The 21257-nt window shown below is 33.1% G+C and overlaps 1 long non-coding RNA gene across 2 annotated transcripts; it reads right to left on the reverse strand.

Annotated features, from left to right (window-relative positions):
* Nucleotides 1-822: 822 nt before the first annotated feature.
* On the reverse strand, nucleotides 823-9253 carry LOC131594593 (uncharacterized). Of its 2 annotated transcripts, none has more exons than XR_009281422.1 (3): nucleotides 9066-9251; nucleotides 8836-8962; nucleotides 823-2315 (listed from the first exon to the last, which is right to left on the reverse strand). It is a non-coding gene; the product is annotated as an uncharacterized LOC131594593 (long non-coding RNA). The 2 variants fall into 2 exon arrangements; XR_009281423.1 differs by having other exon boundaries at nucleotides 834-2315; nucleotides 5367-8962; nucleotides 9066-9253.
* Between the last annotated feature and the right edge of the window lie 12004 nt (nucleotides 9254-21257).

Consider the following 21257-nt stretch of genomic DNA (forward strand, 5'->3'; position numbering starts at 1 on the left):
TTATCTATATAACAGGACATAGTCTAAATTTATCAACTACATTCAGTGCAAAAGTTCTTGCAGAAGCGCAAATTTTGAATATTTCAAATTTTTAGGTACATATAGATTTATCTTTATAGATATGTTTTAAGGTTCAATTTCATAGTCCAAGCAAGGTTTTATTAGGTGTTGTCTATGAATTCTTCGTAATTACTTCATGAGTGTATAAATATTCCTAAAAGTGTTTCTGCATTAATATTATATGACATTCTTATTCTTATTGGTTTTTTATTATTTGTCAAAAACTCAAAATAAATGTCATGCCATTCTTATTCTCTGTATATGAATACAATAAAGCTAGTCCTTAATAATTCTATTTTTCAAGACAAAAAATTGAATTAGAACACTTAATAGTAATACTCAATTGGAAATTTATTCCCAGGTTTAGAACACATCACATCAAAAAGAAATCAAAGGTTAATGAAAGGACCTATATAGGTTGAAGGAATTGTCTCGGTAAAGAGATAATAGCATCTTCCCAATTGATTTTTAAAAAACCTTCTAAAGATCCCGGTATTTTAAATAGAATAAAAGCAAACAGGAGGACCATTCTAACACGAGAAATAGAGTAACAGAACTCGATTTTCTGATAACGTACCTGATTCTTCACCTGAAAATGGTGAGGTGGCTGTGTTGTTGGTGCGGCGAAACGTACAGCAGGTGTCCGCCGGGCTCGTTGCCGCCGGCGAAACGAAGAGCTGTTGCCTCCGTCAGGTGCGCGGCTCTTGCCTCCGTCAGGTGTCGCGGTGGGAGATGGGAGAACGAACGGTGGGAGGCGGTGTCACGGTGGGAGGCGGTGTCGCGGTGGGAGCTCTCGCGGTGAAAGAAAAAAACAGATTTGGGAAATGTTTTGTGAGGTTAGGGTTTAGTGAAATAGTGGGAGAGACTATTTCCCATCGGGTAATATATGGGCTGAAGTAATAGCCCATTATGCGCTACTTTTCCCATCGGGCCGTTTAGCACTTGATGTAATAGGCTTTATAAAATAATTTCAGCTTATTTACGATTTTATTTTTGTTTAATTTTTCCCATCGGGCCGTTCAGCACCTGATGTAAAAGCCCAGTAAACCATATATTTCCCATCAGGCCGTTTAGCACCCGATGGGAAAGGCTTTATAAAATAATTTCAGCTTATTTACGGTTATGCCACCGTGTATTGGTTTTTTTATTTTTGTTTTATTTTTCCCTTCATGTCCATTAAATGTCTGATGTAAAATCTCTAAAATTAAATTTTTTTCACATCAATTTATTATAAAACCTGATGTAAAATTTTTTGACATATATTTTTCACATCAATTATCTTTATACCTGATGTAAAATTTTTTAACCAAATGTAATATTTTTAGTAGTGCATTCATAATGATCAAACGACACTATAAATCTGTTTGTACTTATCTTGTTCCTGAACTTGGATAAACCTTAGATCAAATTTTTAAAACACTTTGGCTTCTTAAGTCTATTAATAAGTTATCACTTGTTAGGAATCATATATCAAATCCATTCCAGAACTTCATTAAGACTCCAGGTTCTTATTTCGCCTTGATTGTTAACATAAAGAGTTGCACAACTTCAAAGAGATCTAGAGTGTTTTTTGAGATTTTTATCTAAAAGAGTTTTGATTTCTTCTTTTATGTTTCTACACAAACTATCAATTGGGTTGACTTAACTGGACGGATGAGAAATTATTTTATATCATACTTAAAAAGATATGTGATGCTTAAACTTCAAAAATTTGATAATAAATAACATCCAAAAGACATAAAATATTATAACTCATAAAATATTTATAAATACAAATATATTACATCTATCTCCCTTCAAATATACTATCGAAATTCAATCCCACAATTCAAAAATCCAAAACATTCATATTTTATATAATCAAACTATTTGTTCAAAAAATAAATTAAAAATAAAATCATATAATATTAATCCATGTGTTATACATATAAACATCTAGTAAAGAGGAAACGTGGAAGGGCTTAATTTCAAACCATCAAAGAACATAGGATCATTTTTACCGGTGCTTCACATGAATCCATTTTATATTAAATAGATAGTTTGAAAGAGACCAAAATATCCAAATCTAAATCTCAGTGACATCTTTAAATCCTGTTTGATAAAACTCATGTATATAATACTATTCATCTTTATCATCCAATGCTTCTCTTGAAAACAAAAAACATAACAAAAAAACACCAGACCAATTTAACCAATGAAGTTCATGATCACCAAATGAAGTGATAAATTGCAAAACCAGTCTTGGGCGCTAAATCCTGCAGAAAATTGGAGGAACACATTATCTAGCCATTCTAATATAATCTGTTATTTTAACCAAATTTACCTTTATTAGATCTAAAACATAATTAGCTAAAATTATAGAGTACATTATTGAAGACGATGGCAGATGAAAGAAACGGAACGATGCACATTACACAACCTAGTATATAACTTAAAGGAATTCTATATTTGAAGTTGACCTATGTACAGAGAGCATGAAGAACATATGAAGCAAAGAAACCATGCTGGAATATGCAGTAACCCCAACACCAATCCATCAAATATCCAATTGCACTAGTAAATATCAGCACCTAAAGTAGCATGAAAAAAGATTTCCTAGACAAAACCAAACCCCAAAGTAGTGGCAAAACATTAAGAAGCTCTACTAATACTCAAAATCTGGGCTAGAAAGCCAAAAAGGAAGCCTTACCTTCCAAAATTCTTCAGAATTGGTGATGGACTTAAAACCTATAGATACAAATCCATATATATATTAAGGTCAAACACTCAGGGGGTCGGGGATATTTTGATGCATGTCGAATTGGAGTTTGACACGGTCACTTTGGTGCATCTCCACAGTGGTGAACCGTATGATAGGCGATTTTGCCGTCCAAACATCCGCCTCTGCTAGCTCGGGTTCATGGCCCAATTCCAAGTATAATCTCCAAATAAACTGCAACGTAAAAAAAAATTATAAATTAAAGAAGATGGTTGATTTTACGAATATAATTAGATAATGGAAAGTTTTAGTGGTATTACATCTTGGGGTCGAAGTCGATCCAAGAGTTGGCGGTAAAAAATTATTTTGTTTACAGGCATTTTGGTGTAATCCAACCCAGTTGCATTAAACCTAAACACATCCAAAAATAGAAATCAATATAGGTACAATTAATAATAGAATAAATACACTAAATGAAATAACCTCATTAACTTACCTTGACGCGTAAGGGAAGATGTATATGTGCGGGTTTTTAGGGGCTAATACTGGCATTCTCCACCATCTCATGCTTGTAGCAAGAATGCACATCCATAAAATGTACAACTATCATTTTTTGCATTTTTACACAAGGAGATGTAGAGGTAAGCCAACACCGCAGAACCCCAAACTATACGTCTTGATTTCATCAATGTACTCAAGCAAAGACAAGTACATAAAATTTACACTATTTCCCGTGCCTTCGGGAAATAGAAACTTACCAAATAATAACATAATATACATTCTATCTTTAATTATTTTTTTTCTTCAGTCGAAAACTGATCCAACGTAACTGCGTCATAACGTTCTTTAAGGGCCGATAGCTTAATACCTTGGCCCCTTCCTCTTTCTCGGCCCTCACCCTCAATTAAATCTACCCCAACATTTACTCGCATAAAGCATTGGGTTGTTGGACATTTCAATACACTGCTTTTCCATTTATTGAGAGACCCAATAACATGTACACGTCCTCTAGCGTGACAGTACATTCACCCATTGGAAGGTAAAAAGTTTGAGTCTCGGGCCCCCAATGCTCACACAATGCCAATATAAATTTAATATCAATTGTAGTATGTACTAAATTCATTACGTACCCGAATCCCGCACGTTCAATATAAGACACAATCCAAGGGTCGGGAGCATCTATCAGTTTTGCAAAACCGATAGATGCTCCGACCCTTGGATTGTGTCTTATATTGAACGTGCGGAATTCGGGGACGTAATGAATTTAATACATACTACAAATGATACTAAATTTATATTGGCATTGTGTGAGCGTTGGAGGCCCGAGACTCATACTTTTCACCTTCCAACGGGTGAATGTATCGTCACGCTAGAGGACGTGTACATGTTATTAGGTCTCTCAATAAATAAAAAAGCAGTGTATGGAAATGTCCAACAACCCAATGCTCTATGTGAGCAAATGCTGGGTGTAGATTTAATTGAGGGTGAGGGCCGAGAAAGAGGGAGGAGCCAAGGTATTAAGCTATCGGCCCTTAAAGAACGTTATGACGCAGTTACGTTGGATCAGTTTTCGACCGAAAAAGAAAAAATAATTAAAACTAGAATGTATATTATGTTATTATTTGGTAAGTTTCTATTTCCCGAAGGCACGGAGAATAGTGTAAATTTTATGTACTTGTCTTTGCTTGAGGACATTGATGAAATCAAGACTTAGTGTTTAGGGTTCTGCGGTGTTGGCTTACCTCTACAGCTCCTTGTGCAAAAATGCAAAAAAGATAGTTGTAAATTTTATGGATGTGCATTCTTGCTACAAGCATGTGATGGTGGAGAATGCCAGTATTAGCCCCTAAAAACCGCACATATACATCTTCCCTTACGCGTCAAGGTAAGTTAATGACGTTATTTCATTTAGTGTATTTATTCTATTATTAATTGTAACTATATTGATTTCTATTTTTGGATGTGTTTAGGTTTAATGCAACTGGGTTGGATTACACCAAAACGCCTGTAAACAAAATAATTTTTTACAGCCAACTCTTGAATCGACTTCGACCCCAAGATGTAATACCACTAAAACTTTTCATTATCTAACTATATTTGTAAAATCAACCATCTTCTCTAATTTGTAATTATTTTTTTTTACGTTGCAGTTTATTTGGAGACCATACTTAGAATTGGGCCATGAACCCGAGTCAGCTGAGGCGGCTGTTTGGACAGCAAAATCGTCTATCATACAGTTCACCACTGTGGAGATGCACCAAAGTGACCGTGTCAAACTCCAATTCGGCATGCATCAAAATATCCTGACCCCCCTGAGTGTTTGGAACCTTGGCAGTATTCTTAGAATGAGGGGATTCACATACTCATTGAATATATTAAATATATATGGAAAAGGCTAAAAAAACTAAGAACAAGGGGATAAACATTCTTGCGCTAATAAAAATCAGAAGCTTCCCCCACACACAACCCAACACCAAAAAAAACCAAAATTAGAAAGGAACACATTTATTATCAAGCTATATAGAATTAAGAACTAATTCGTATCTGTTAGTTGTTCAACTTCAACAATAAGAAGAATTCAATCCTACAAATATAAAATCAATTTTACCTCATCCAAGAGCAATAACAAACTTAAACTATGAAATCGTAATCTCCTTTCCACAAATTGCCATCGTATGTTTGGAACAATGTAATAAAGATTAAAGAAACAAAACATCAGTATGAACATTCTTGAACTTATAAAAATTGCAAATAACTTGAGAATACAATTGTGTTTCGAAAAAGAAAAATATAAATCAAACAGAAAACTAAAAATACATATACCGTAGTATTAATACATAGAAATAAATTTTAAAAACATAAAGAAGACAATAGAAGGAAGATCACACCCACAATTAAAATGATAGGCAAGTAAGAGGAATCCGGTCAAAGTTAAACAAGTGAGTGACAATATTAATGCAAATAACATGTAGCAAAAAACATCATATTAGAGTTGAAACTTCAGTGTAAATGTAGTTAGCCAACTACTCACCTTTTACTTCATGTCATAAACTTTCAAATAAAAATGTTTTCTTTTAGTAACATCTTTGTTAGAATCACTTATGAAAGTGAGGTTAGAGTTGTTTCAGTTTGAATTGGGGCCGTAAACTTTAATGTGACACCTAAATCTTTTAGGTAATTGGTCGTGTGATCTACTTAAAAAACCCCTCATTTTTATCAGAATAAAAAGAACAAATAAATATTGCATCCCCATTTCTCTTGGTACTCAACTCCACATCCATTGTTCTTTGCTCCATACAACTATACCATCTAATTGGCGGAATACTTCAATGGAAGTTGGTTATAAAAAAGTTGTGAGTCTTAGTCGTTCATAGATACTATGTGTCTTTGTGTTATGCAAATCAAAAAATTTTAGAATATAATTTCCACTCCATTTAGCAACCAACTCTCAAGTAAAATGAAGAAGTTGTAACAAAGAAGAATCAGCATGCCAAATTACATGAAAAATCATTAATATTTACCGCACAGTTAATCAACGAAATCCAACACATCTTCGATATCATTTTAATCAGACCAATTAGAAGATTGTCCAATAACAATATAACCTATCTACAGTCCGTCCGCTACAAGGTTTCTAATTTGAACGTTCTTGAGAAGTAGGTTTGAAGCATGGTATTAGCCCTTATGTGAAGGTGTGTGACGTTCGCATTTTCAAAGACAAATCTCTATTAAGTGATTAGATGTTTGATTATTCCATCATCTAAAAGTACCCGTCTATTAAACAGACGTGATGACAAATAGACGAGTGCTTTTTGAGGAATAATCAAACATCTCATCACCCAACAAGAATTTGTATATGAAAATGCGAACTTCACACACCCATGCGTTAGAGATAATACCCTACTTCCGGCCTACTTCTCAAGGACGCATGTTCAAACTAGAAACCTTGTAACTGACATTAGAGAAGTTATATTGTTATTGGACAAGTTTCTAATTGATTTGGTTAAAGTAATATCAAAGAGGGTTGTATTTTTGTTAATTAATCATGCAACTAATATTAATGCAATGGTTGTTCATGCAATATGGCATGATGATTCTTCTTTCCTACCACTTCCTCATTTTACTAGAGAGGAGGTTGCGAAATGCAACGAAAACAATATCCAAAAAATTTCTGATTTGCATGACACAGATGACACAAACAATATATGTGAACGGATATGACTCACAACTTTCCTATTATTTGGAAATCACTTTAAATACAATCAACTTCCGTTAATGTATTCTGTCATGATGCATGGTATAGTTGTATGAGGAAGAGAAATGGGGATGGAATATTTACTTCTTCCTCTTTGTGGTAAGAAGAGAGAAAAGTGATGTATTTTTGTAGCAAATACACATTACCAATTAGATTTAGGTGTCGCGTAGAGATTTATGACTACAATTCAGCGTGAAACAACATGCTGCAACCTCACTTTCATTAATGATTCAATCAAAGGCGTTATTAAAAGGAAAAAATTTAATGTCAACGGTTATGTATGACATGGAGTAAAATGTGACTAGCTACTTTTACATTGGAGTTCAAAATGCTTTATGTTGTTTCCATTAATATTGTCAATATGACATGTTTAACTTTGATGCAATTTCTCTTACTCCTAGCATCTTAATTGTGGGTGGGATTTCGAAACCCAATAATTGATGGAGGCGACATACTCATATGGGTCATTGTGACCATCAAATTTGGCTAATGAGGGCGGGTTGAAATTTTCTAATATTGTCGTCCCCCATATTTCATCTAAGAAAGGTTGGGGTCTAGGATTTCAGTCTCTTCTAGAGGGTCATCCTCCTACTGGAATTGTTAAATATGTAGGGTGTTATCCTCCAAAGTTTTAATTTGACGGGGTAAGTCCTCCATGGCAACGCGCATCTCTTCCATGAAATGATCCTCACCGTCAGACTCCCGGTTAGTCGGAGTTGCTACCTTCTTGTTCACCGTGATGGATGGAGGAGTCAGACTTAGAGATAGCTATCTATTCAAATGTTGCAATGGTAACTTAACTCAGTTTTATCGGGCCCCACAACGAGCCTCAATTGTACTTGTTTAAAGTAAAATATGTGACAATCCCTTGAGTTAAGGCTGTCAGAGGTTTTAAGATTGTTGCAGTGTTAGAACTAGCTCACGCAAGAAGGTGAGAAGCTTTGTATACTAATATTTTTTGGTGATATTGATTCTCCTTGGCCTTGAGTTCACACTTAGGCTATGTTTGCGAGTTTGGAGGGGGGGGGGGGGGGGGAGGGGAAGGCTTTCGAAAATAAAATTTTAGAAAATTATAGAAAAATATTTGACTTTTTTTGAAAAAATAATTTTGTTTAGAATGATAAAAGAGTCATTATTATTACTAAATTGTTAATTTTCAAAATAGTATAATTACTTATATGATATTTGGAAAATTTATGTAAGCCCTCCAAAACCCTCAAAAATCCTCCTTCAATACAATTTATGAGTTCCCCATTTTATAGGGTTTTTGGTGTTATGAATAAAATCAAACCCTCCAAAACCCTCCTACCCAAAATCTTTTTATTCCTTTCACCCAATTCTTTCTATTTTTTAAAGTCATTCCCTCCCTTCCCCTCCAAACTCTAAACAAAGCCGTTTTTTTATTCTTACTACATGAATTTGCTTCATAGCCCATAATAATTTGAAGTATATCTGTATATGAAATAAATAAAGCATAAGTTCCCACCAGTCACCAGACTTGGAACCAAAAAACAAAAAACAGAAGCAACAATTATTAGAATGATTCTATCAAAAATATATTAACTCAAGACTTTACCCAACTTGTCGATAGTAAATAATATTTGCTGAATTGCATTGCATCTAGGAAGACTTGAGTTTGCGGAACAGAAGGCTCCTCAAACCAGAACTCATTAAATGTTTAACAAGTAAAATCATTGTAGCTAATGCTCAGTTAGTATATAACATAACTAGTACAAACTACTAAAAAATAAAGAACATGTAAAACCAAATTAAGTTTGAATAGAGAGAAACATTCAGAGATCTAAATAAACAACAATGGAACCTGATAATGAATTTGACCAGCCAATGAAACTTGCATCAAGTGACCATCATCACCTCTCCTTCCAACCCCCAATTCCAAACAAAAATGTCATAACATATAAACCTCTTGGCTATTCAACCGCGTGATTCTGTCATGAAAACATTTTGAAGCTCAATTTATGAAACTAAATGAAATCATATAGAGAGAGATAGAAAAATTGTGTAAATAATGGGTATAGAGAGAAGTTGTACCAGGAGGATGACAACGGTGGTTCTTAAGCTCCCAGTGTAGCATTGTTAACTGCAGAGATTGGAAGAAACATCGGCGGCTGCTTAGAGGTCGGAATATGTACTTCCTATCTTCCAAACTCTCTGAATTTTTGTTCACACAATTCTTGTGAGTAGGGTAAAGTTATCCTATTGAAATATTAAAAGATAAAGTGGTACGTCCATGTGTGTACTATTTATCTATGAGGGGTGCTATATTTACACTCAAATTGTAACACCGTATAGTACACCGTAGCATTTAACTCTCACTTTCAATTGGCACAAGTTTCAAGTTAGATTAAAATAATAAATAAAAATAAAACAGTATGCATTATTGTATGAATATACGGTGTATATGTCAATTTCAGGTGTATACATATCATTTCTCTTTATCTATCTACTATCTAGTACGTCCATGTGTGTCCTATTTATCTATCTACTAGTATTAATCTATTTGCTATCTCCTATCTAGTCTACTATCTAGCCATTATCTAGTCTACTATTTATCCATTATCTACTCTACTATCTAGGGTTTGTTTGGTAAGGTCATAAAAAAAAGTTTTTAATTTTTACCTTTTCGGCTCATATAAATAAAAAAACTCTGTTTGGTAATTATTTTTAACTTTTAGCTTTTTTACTAGCTTTTGTTTTTTTTTGAAAAGCTATTTGAAGTAGCTTTTAAGCTTGTAGCTTTTAGCTTGTGACTTTTACTTTCATTTATACCCTTATTATTTTAACAAAAATCTATTTTTACCCTTCGATATATATTATGATTCAATGTTTTAATATTTTTTTTAATTTTTAATGTTTTTAATAACATCTAAAGTATACAATAATTTTTTTTTGGTACAAAGTATATAATAAATTTTGAAATAGTGTTGATAATTCTCAAGTTAGTGAAACGTAATCAAAGAAGCAATGAAATTAACCGAGACAAAAAAATTAAAATTTTTGTTATATTTTTATGATATAATATTAAATAATATTCTTATTTTTATCATTAATTTTGATTAGTTTAACTCAATTCAAATTTTATGTATTTCGTTAACTTTATTTATATAATTTATATATAAATGTAAAATATTTTGATGTTTCTTAAATTTTTCACATATATTAAAACAATTTTGTGAGTTTGTATTAATATATTTATTTTTAACAAATATAAATTAATTTAATAATATAATAATATAATATAATAAGATAAATAAATCACAAATTTCTTAATAAGAATGTACTTTTGTGTCATTTTGTATTTATCAGCAAGTGTAACAGTTAATTTACCAAACACTCAAATTAACTTATCAGCTATTAGTCACCAGCTACCAGCTATCAGTCACTAGCTATCAGCTATCAGTTACCAGCTAGTTTTACCAAACAGAGTCCTAATCTACTATTTTTTTGTCTTTTCATAATTAAGTCAATATTTTAGCATTTCAAATAAATGAAGTGATATTTGTATTGACGATTGGATTTTCTTTTGTCTCACATATATTCTCTCTCCAATATTTTCATCTATCTATCTATCTACTTCTACTATCTATCTAGCCATTATTAAAAGATGTCACAATTCTACCAAAAATGTTATTCACTCTTTTAAAATTTACAATGCAAAGAGGGTTGTTTTGTCTTTTCATAATTAAGTCAATATTTCAACATTTCAAACAAATACCCAAGTGAGATGTGTATTGACTATTGAATTTTTCTAAGTCTCACACATGTTCTCTCTCCATTATTTTCACTTTCATTTTAATTTTCCTCCCTAAATTTTCTTTTTCCTTTTTTATTTTTTTAAACATAAATAAATTAATAAATTGAACCATTTTTAATGGAACTAAAAGGAGCACGTAAAAATTTACTCAATCGAAAAAATAATTATTTTATGATTATTAAAAAATTATTCATAATTATTAAAAAAATATTTTCAAAATTCTACTTTACTAACGAGCCGCTATCAGCAAAATACTTTTGCTATTTAACTAACAATTGTCTTTATTTGAGACACAAAATTCTTATTTTCAAATGTCAAATTTTCTATTTTTACTACAGGGCACTATCAACCCCATACCTATTTTATTTTTATTAACAATTCTATATAAATACACAAATGAATAACAATTCTATATATATTTATTGCTACATAAGATCATTATTTAACTTTGTTATGATTTTTACGATATCTATCTCAAAATCATATTACATCTTACTCATTATAACTTTTTACTTTGTCTTTAATGTTATGGGACACAACAAGTTAGATCCAAACAACAAAATACGTTTAAATGTTAATTTGCACTTTATAAAGTGACACTAGACACAACCAATTAGATCTAGAAAAAAACATACATAAATTGATCATTTCAATGAAGAAATATTTTAAATATTAATATGTATTGGAATTTTTCATTGTAATAAGATTGAAAAATCAATTCATTCTTACTATCAAGATAATTTATTATTTTATAGGTGTTGAGTTATCACTCATTTGCACTTGGCTTTAATATTGGCTTTAATATTGAAAATGTGATGAAATATTTATGAAGTGACATGAGACACAATCAATTAAATTCTAAGCGGTTAAACATACATAAATCTAATTTTCAATTTACAGTATAATTTTACACTACTAAATAATTTTTATCCGTACGGAAGCACGGGTATATTACTAGTTACTGTCATAAAAACCGCACGGGCAAATTATTAGTTATTGTTATACAAATTTGTAGTTTTTCATATGAGTTGTGCTATCTTTACAGTATATTTCATACACCAATATTACACCCAAGATATTAACAAAGAAAAATACTCTTGCACAAAAATCAACACAAGAAAAATTATTTAAAAAATACAATTTATGTTTTGAATGTATGAATATACGGTGTGGGTGTACAAAAGAGTGTCAAGTTGTCATTTCCCTTTTCATATTAGTCACCTAGTTTATATATGAGTAATATTATTCTTACACTAGATTTGACTCCTACACCGTATGTTTATACGATTTTGTTTCTTTAGAATGTTTAATAATTATTTTTCCACTTTTTCTAACACATGCAAACAGATACATATGCTGTATTTCATGTGGTGTAAATTTTGTGTATGGTTTTTAGTGTCAAGATAGCAGCCCTCTTTCTATATTTGTAATTTAATCCTTTTGTACTAATTGTTATTTTAGAATTTTAAGTTACTTTTTCTGAAAAATGCTCATGATTCCATTATACATTCTCTTTCGCATCACTTCATAAATTTGATAGGCTTTTTATTTTGCATTCCAAAGAAGTAGCAATTGCATTCTATGAGAATATTAATAAAATTTGGTGCAACTGACCTGATGTACTACAACTTCAATGGTTAAAACTAGTCAGAGATCCGTACTGTCGTTCGGGTGTATTATTTATGGCATAGTATTTTTGAATAATATAAAAAATGTGAAGTAAAAAAGTCTAACCAAATTGCATATATAAAATGGAAATTAAAACCATTTAAAAAAATTATTAATAAGATATTATTAGTATATAAAAATTAGGTTCTAAGTTAAAATAATGATAAAAAAAAGGTTCAAGATATGTCAAATAACCAAGAGCAAAGGAATCTATACTTTGTAATGAGATTTAATAGCTAAATTATAATGAATTGAAACTTTAAATTGTGAAATTATTCAATTTTGATTGTTAATACATATTCTAGTTGTTATAATTTTTTATTGTTAATACATATTCTAGTGGTTATAATTTATTCTCTCATATAATATGATGAAAAATTATGAAATCAAAATATTACAACAAATGATGTATTTAGATACACATATGAAATTAAATAGAATTATATAATTGTTTGTATTAAATAATAATAAAAAACTTGTGACATGGAGAAAGAAAAAAATTAACATTAGAAAATAAGAATTTTATCTTCAAATAAAGGTAATAATTTGATAATGACTCGTAAGATAAAAAAGTTAGTTGTTTGAATGACTATGTAGTATTATTCAATTTGATAAAATTCTTTTTTTTTTGTAAGCAAGATGATATTAATTGGAGAACTAAGGGTTCTCCAACCTTTTTACACAAAACAACGGGCACATAACCCGACAAAAAGATACAAAGAAATTACCAACCAAATAAGTTACGATAAAAATAGCAAAGGATCTTTGCTAAAGTCGTAAAAGCTAAAATTGGAATTAGTAATTTCTCCTAAAACCGTTCATTTCCAAACCAAAATCTTGATATTCCAAACCGTATTATCTACATATTTTTAATTTTATCAATAAAGGACATTTATGTTGTTTGAATTAACATTTATGTAGTATTATTAAGTAATTGAACTGAAAGCTTGTTTCCAAAACTTTCACTTACTCCATATTCTAGCATAATGGAGTTTCCAAAACTTTCACTTACTCCATATTCTAGCATAATGGAGTTACTGTCATCGTGCATCTGCATATGTTTACTAATGCTAACATAAAGATACTGCAAACAACTTTTAAATATAAATAAAAAAAATCAAATTGTGCACTATTATTAGTAGCCATAAAAACATAAATATATGAGCAATTATACAAAATAAAACCAACACTTATTGTAGTACTAAATAATACCCGAAACATTTCAAACATGTGGATTCCAATCATGACATCCAATTAGTGCACCACATTTTATCTTATTATGCACATGTAACAAATATCTAAATAATAAATATAACCGCCAAATGTGCTCATGAATCCACCAATAAAGCTAGCTCCATTACAGCTTCCTCACAAAATATCATTTTATCCTTGAAACAAACATCCAGACATGTTATAAATTAGGATTACACATTCTGCTAATACTAATACAGAAGTGTCAGCATAAGGCCTTGAAGACAATAGCCTTACCATTTCCATAACAATCGGGACAAACAATACTCCTTACTCGTGTATCGGGGGTACTATCTCCTAGAGTACTATATAGTCCCACTAATCAAATGCATATATTAATGTCAAACATTAAACCATCTCATAACTATATTCCAATAGCATGTGATTACTCACAAACAAATAAACAAATACAGGTTTATAGGTCATAAGAGTGAAAGAAGTAAAAAAAATATATACTATAAGTCATAGAACTAACAATCCTAGCTATTGATTATTCAGCAATTCTCTAATATTTGCATGTATATTTAATAGTTAAGTAATAGTTAGTTACAGAAAGATTGATCTCTTCTCAGCATATATTAATCATCAGATTCATCAGCTTCTTGACAGTCATCCTTGATTTCTTCTCTGATCATGGAGTAGGCAGAGGGGTAATTTGAGGTGTTAGGCTTCCATAGGTAAAAATTATCCTTAAATATAAATCCCTTCATGACTTATTCATTTTCACCATTTGTGACAATGCATTCTTCTTTAATGAACCTGACATTGAAACCTTCATCACACAGTTGGCTGATATTTATAACATTTGCAGCCAGTCCTTGTTCAAGTAGGACATTGTTCAGATTAGCAACCCCTCCTGTCTTGCCAACACCTTTGACTTCACTTATTTCTCCATCACTAAGAGTCACATAACTGGTTCCCTCAAGTTTGATGTCTACTAATAAGTTCTTTCTTCCAGTCATATGATTTGAGCAACCACTGTCAAAGTACCAATCTTCCTTGGCAGACATTCTTAGAGAAGTATGTGCTACTAGAGCAATATTCTTGGCCACCCATTGTTGCTTTCTGTGAAGGGTATCATATTTAGGTTTGACTTGATGAGTTTGGTTTGGATATCCAACTAGTCTAAAACAGAATGGCTTTATGTGACCAAATTTTCCACAGTGGTGACACCTCCATCTTTGGAATTTCTTCTTTATATGGCCCCTTATTCTCTTTCCTTGATGTTGTGACATTGCCGCTGATATCTGGTTAGTCACACAAGTTTCAGATTTTGATCTCCTGATCCCAGAAGTGAATTCCTCTTTAACCATAAATTCTACCCCAAACATATCTCCTGCTCTTTGTCCAGACTCCAGAATTTCCTCTAGAGTATCAGTTCCATTATTCAGCATTCTGAAGGATTTAGTCATTTGATCAAGCTTGTAGTTCAACATGCTCACTTCACTACTGAGAGAGTCTATGGTTGCAAGATGTCTATTCTTCTCAGTTTCTAGCTCCTTTATGATTATCTCTTGCTTCTCCACTTGTTTGCAGACTTCAGCATTCTTGATACACAACTTCTTGTACGAGGCAGCAAGTTCATCAAAGGTTAGCTCGTCATCACTGGAATCATCATCAGATGCATAGACCCTCGTTGGAACTGTGACATGTTTTGCAGTTTCTTCTTCAGACTCAGAGTCTTCATCAGACCAAGTAACAGACATCCCTTTCTTTTTCTCTTTGAGGTAGGTATGACATTCAACTCTAATGTGTCCATATCCTTCACATCCATGACACTGAACCCCTTTTCCTTGATTGGGCTTCTCTTCAGCTTTGAATCTTCTGCTAGGATCATAAGTCTTGTTGATGTCATTGGAAGTGTTCTTGACATTGGGTCTGGACTTCTGATCAACCCTTTTAATAAACCTGTTGAATTATTTTCCAAGCATGGCTATGGCTTCTGATAAATTTTCATCACTTCCACCATTGCTTTCTCTTGAATTATCTTCTGTGTTGGAGACAAAAGCTATGCTCTTGTTCTTCTTTTCAACAGACTCACAAATACTCATCTCAAAGGTTTCTAGAGAAACAATGAGTTCGTCCAGCTTCATGTTGCTGATGTCCTGGGTTTCTTCTATGGCAGTCACCTTCATAGCAAATCTCTTAGGTAGCGATCTGAGGATCTTTCTGACCAGTTTTTCTTAAGACATTTTTTCTCCTAAGGCTCTTGAGTTATTTGCAATCTCAAGGACATTAATGTAAAACTCATAAATAGTTTCATCCTCTTTCATCTTGAGATTTTCAAACTTAGTGGTAAGCATTTGAAGTTTTGACATCTTCACCTTGGATGTGCCTTCATGAGTTATTTTGAGAATATCCCAAACTTCTTTAGCTAGATCACAGTGCTGCACAAGTCTGAATATGTTTTTGTCAATTCCATTGAACAAGGCATTTAGTGCTTTGGAATTGCCCAAAGCTAGCTCTTCTTCAATTTTGTTCCATTGTGCTTCAGGAATTAGAACAGTGGTTCCATCTTCCATAACCTTCTCAGGATGTTTCCATCCGTTTTCCACAACTCTCCAGGCCTTGCTGTCCACAGATTTTATGACAGCTACCATACGAGGTTTCTAGTAGTCATAGTTAGAGCCATCCAGGATGGGTGGTTTATTCCCAAACACTAACAATTCCTTCTCCATAGTACTAGAATTTTGTTGTCCCTAGATCTCACCGAGATGTAAACAGGCCCTGCTCTGATGCCAATTGAAAATTCTAGTAACTCACATGCGATGTCGTACTGGATGTTATGACATCCACAATTACACAGTACAAAACGTTAAAACAGAAACACATGAAAACAGTAAAGAACACAGCAAATTTTTCACCCAGTTCGGTATACACAATACATACTTTGGGGGCTACCAAGCCAGGGAGAGAATCCAATATATGCAGAATTAATTCGGAGTTAAACTCCCCCGTTTAAAACTCCTCACTTAAGACCTACCCAATGTAATTCTAATCTATTCCTAGACCTGAGTATCTCCACTCACCCCCCCCCCCCTCAATCACAGTCTACAGGGTATTGCACCTTTCTTGGAGGAAATCTTGTGACTTGGAAGAGTAAGAAGCTAAATGTAGTAGCATGTTCTAGTGCTGAAGCTGAATCTCGAGCCATGGCACAAGGAATTTGTGAATTACTGTGGCTTAAAATTATTTTAGAAGATTTGAAAATCAAATGGGAAGGACCCATGAAGCTCTAATGTGATAATAATTCAGCTATTAGAATAGCACATAATCCAATTCAACATGATCGAACTAAGCATATTGAGGTTGATAGACACTTCATTAAGGAGAAGCTTGATAGTGGGTTGATTTGCACCCCATATGTATCCTCACATGGGCAACTTGCGGATATTCTCACTAAAGGATTGAGTAGCTCAAGTTTTGAACGAATTATATCCAAGCTGGGAATGGAGAATACTTATTCACCAGCTTGAGGGGGAGTTTTGGAAATAGAAAAAATACATTGTATATTTTCCATTAAAAAGAGCATTTAAGTCTTAGGTTCATATATATTTAGATTCATGCATTTAGGAAGTTGGACTATTATTTATTTCTCCTTGTAAACATAATATGCAATTAATTATATAGTGTGTATAAATATTATGGATGTTGAGTGCTTTACTCACTCAAGCACATTCTTCACATTCAGAAATTTCTAATTTCTATTATTCACCACACATCTGCCTCCTCTTGATCATATGAACCTTCCAGAGGCCAGGGAGGAAGACATTGATATTTGAGCTTGACCTCCATATATAAAACCTTTGGTTAAGATACCAGCTCTTCATAGGAAGTTAGAGCTCAGCTTCTGCACTGTTACTTACTAGAATCAGAAATAAACAAACCCAATAAGTAATCAAAAGGTTGATCATCTTTTGACCAGCCCACATATCTAAGACATGTTTCTTGAAAGAACCTTCTTAGACTCACAACACAGGTTGTTCTTCAAATTCAGAAGAAGGTTCCAAACTTACGTGATCCATCATGCATTTGTTTAGCATCCAGAGCATGTGCTATGACATTCTCGTGTTCTAAATGATTATGCACACTTTGCTGATGAGATGTTCCAACAACTAGTAGGACATCATAACACCTCATTAAGCATAGTTATGAAGCCAATTCTTCTCACAAAAAATTAGGACAATTCTTGACCACCTTCAAGTTCTTCAAAACGTCCAACTTCCAGCCACTCCAGTAATAGCAACATCAGAATCACTTTCATACTGAGGCCAAGAACTAGAGGGACCCCTTGATCAAGACATTCATCCCATTCACTCACCAAGATTGGACATACTTCTAAGGCATGTCCCATTAGAGGGTAATATTTCAGAGGAGATCAGACCATAATTTCCTTCTCTTAGTGGTATTCTAAGGATAGGCTTTTTGAGACCTCAGCACCAAACACACAAGAAGCTATTAGAGGTGTTACATAAGATATATTTGCATCAGAACAAAAACATGTCCAACATGTTAGTTAGAGGAAAGTGCAAACACAACACCATTGAGAAATCAAATTCTCAACCAGTCAGATGTCATGACATTATGTCTGACATCTTTAAAAATCAATCCAACAATCTTCAAACCTGCTAAGAGAATCAAGAGCTTCTCCCCCTTAGTTGATATTCTGAGAATGTACTTCAAGTTTCCCACCACAAGAGACATAATGAAATACCAAAGGTTTTCCATTTGATACACATGCAGTGGGACATATCAACAACACAAGCTTCTCTGTAACTTTCAGGTACACACCTTACCATCTCGTGCACCCAGGCATCACATTCCAGTTGACCTTAGAACAAACATTGGTTTGGCAATAAACCAAACATACACTCCACAGAGACACATCAGATTATCACCACCCCATCTTTAGTGTAGCAACCATAATGGTTCACATGTGTGCGGCACATAGGAGCATACAAGCATGTTGTAGAGAAAAATAAATTCTCCTAACTCTTCTCAGACATGTCCTGACCTTTTGTCTGAGACAAGTGTCCCTGTAAACATTTTATACTGCAATGCATCAACAAAACTTCACACACTTTCCTCTATCATACACTATTATGTATACCTTACTTTTCATGGATTTACATATTAAATCCCCCATCCTTGTCTATTAATCCCGAAAGTATCTTCCCTGAATCTCACCCAGATATAGAATAGGGTGCCTGCTCTGATACCAATTGAAATTCTGGTAGTCAGATCTCATATGTCCTAAAAGATGTTGAGACATTGATCTCTGAACAACATACAATGGCCATGTAAACATGATTTAAAAATAATGTTGGAAAGTAACTGAAAACACAAAATTGTTAACCCATTCGGTGTATAATAACACTTACTCTAGGGGCTGTCAAGCCAGGAAGGAAATCCAGTATTAGTAGTATCAATTTGAAGCTAAACAACCTCCGATTTACAACTTCTCACTTAACCCCTACCCAATGCAACTTCTACCTAGAGATCTTCTAGATATGAGAAACCCCTCTCACTTCTAATCACCGTAGTGATGTCTCACAATAACAATCCCAATTACTGATATTGACGACCCTTTACCTCAATCTTCAATTAAAAAGCACTATTTGATTAAGAAACCCCTTAATTAAATAAAATACTTGATCTTGCTTAAAAGCTTCGATCAAGAACAATAGCTTGAGATTCAAGAAACACACACTTAGAACTATGTATCAACGATACCTAAGTGACATACAAACATTCAATACTCAAAAGCTTATGAATGAATGACAAAACTTACAAATCCATGAAAACCAGTCCTACTCTTCTATCAAGATAATATTAGAGAGACTCACAATTAACACACAAACCCTAACCTATTATATCGTAAGTTCTACTCTTCAATTAGGTTTTTTGTCTTCTATTTAAAGCACACATCTGGTCTAGATTTGAGCCTCAAAATGCAATAAGGACACTGCTAAAAATCGGCTAAAGCTTCTCCATAAAAACAGGTCTTCAATCATTACTTTTCTAAATAATCTCCTTATTTAGAAACTATGAATACATATTGAAAAATAGATAAAACCTTTTATCCTTATATTAAGCACCATATTGGATCGCATAATATTCTCTAAATATTATGCATCTGAGACCACTTAAACAAATTTCAAAAACACAGCTTGACACTTGCTGAAGCGGTAAAGTGACAAGCAAAAAGTAATAGGTATTATTTATTACCGAGTGATATAGGTTATATCGTATCGTAGTCCACAGAGATTGGTAGAGAAAAACTGACGTTCGACTATCTCAAGTTCTAAGTTTCATGATTGGGTGCGGAAAGTAAAATGCGGTAAAAGTAAATAAAAGCAAATAAACAATCTTAATAGTCTAAGAGAAATAGTTATGGAATTGCATTTCGTTCTACCCGTCGAATACTTAAATTTGAAGAGCTTATCGCAACTCACACACAATACGCATCAAAATCACCAGGCATCATTCAAGATGCCACATCAATGTCCATGTCAGAAACACCGACGAAAGCTCAACCGTGCTATTCACATCAGTGATTTCCCAACCGACACAAACAACGCAAAGGCATTAAACTCGATACCCATTACGATTATTAGCCCTAAATCCATGTCTGAAATCTAGCAACTAACAAATATCATTCCTAATCAAGATCTATGATGTCCATGTCTGAAACAACAGAAACTCGAAGCATTTAAGCAAAAAGATCAAGAACAACACCAATGATGATTTGTAAAGCAAATATATAAACGATCCCAAGATCAACAAATGTACATACAATAAGAGTAGAAATATACATACAAAACCCACCATTGGAATGAAACATAGGGAAGAAAGAAGATGAACCGGAAACTATCACCGTATCAAGGCAATCGAGACAAATCCATAGTCAATCCACATGATGTAGCACCCAATGGTGTTTCCTAAACCTCTAAACTATCAAAAATGGATCAGAGCTCAACTTTGTCAAAGAATAAATGATAAAACCTAAGAAAATATGATTTTACAACATATATACAATTCTGAACTCGCAGACCTCGCTAAGCCAGGCAGATCTCGCTAAGCGAGCTTCCACTAATTCGTACACTATTCACAAATATTTTACACTAAACGACAAAAAATGATCTGGCTAAGCGAGCTAAATCTGGCTAAGAGAGCTAATCTGGCTAAGCGAGAAAAAGACGGCTAAGCAAGCTTGTGAAGCATAAGTTACTGCCAGAGGAACAAAAACCAGGCCATAGCGCGCTAGAACTTGCGCTTAGCGAGTTTGACAGAACTTTGGCTCTTTATTTCTTTAAAACGCGCATCCGGAGCCTTGTCTTCGACACTTTATTACTCGAGACTCCAAATATGCAAAATACCTACAAAAAGACATTAAAACTATCAAACGGTACACAATTACACTAAAATACAATTATTCATAAAGTAAACGTATTTACACACAAATCAACGTTTATTGAAACGATAATATAAAAAAGAATAGATAAGTGCAACAAAACTTATACACAAAAAGAGATACAATTTGCACCTAT

This window comes from Vicia villosa, linkage group LG4 (assembly GCF_029867415.1).
Source record: "Vicia villosa cultivar HV-30 ecotype Madison, WI linkage group LG4, Vvil1.0, whole genome shotgun sequence".
NCBI lineage: Eukaryota > Viridiplantae > Streptophyta > Magnoliopsida > Fabales > Fabaceae > Vicia > Vicia villosa.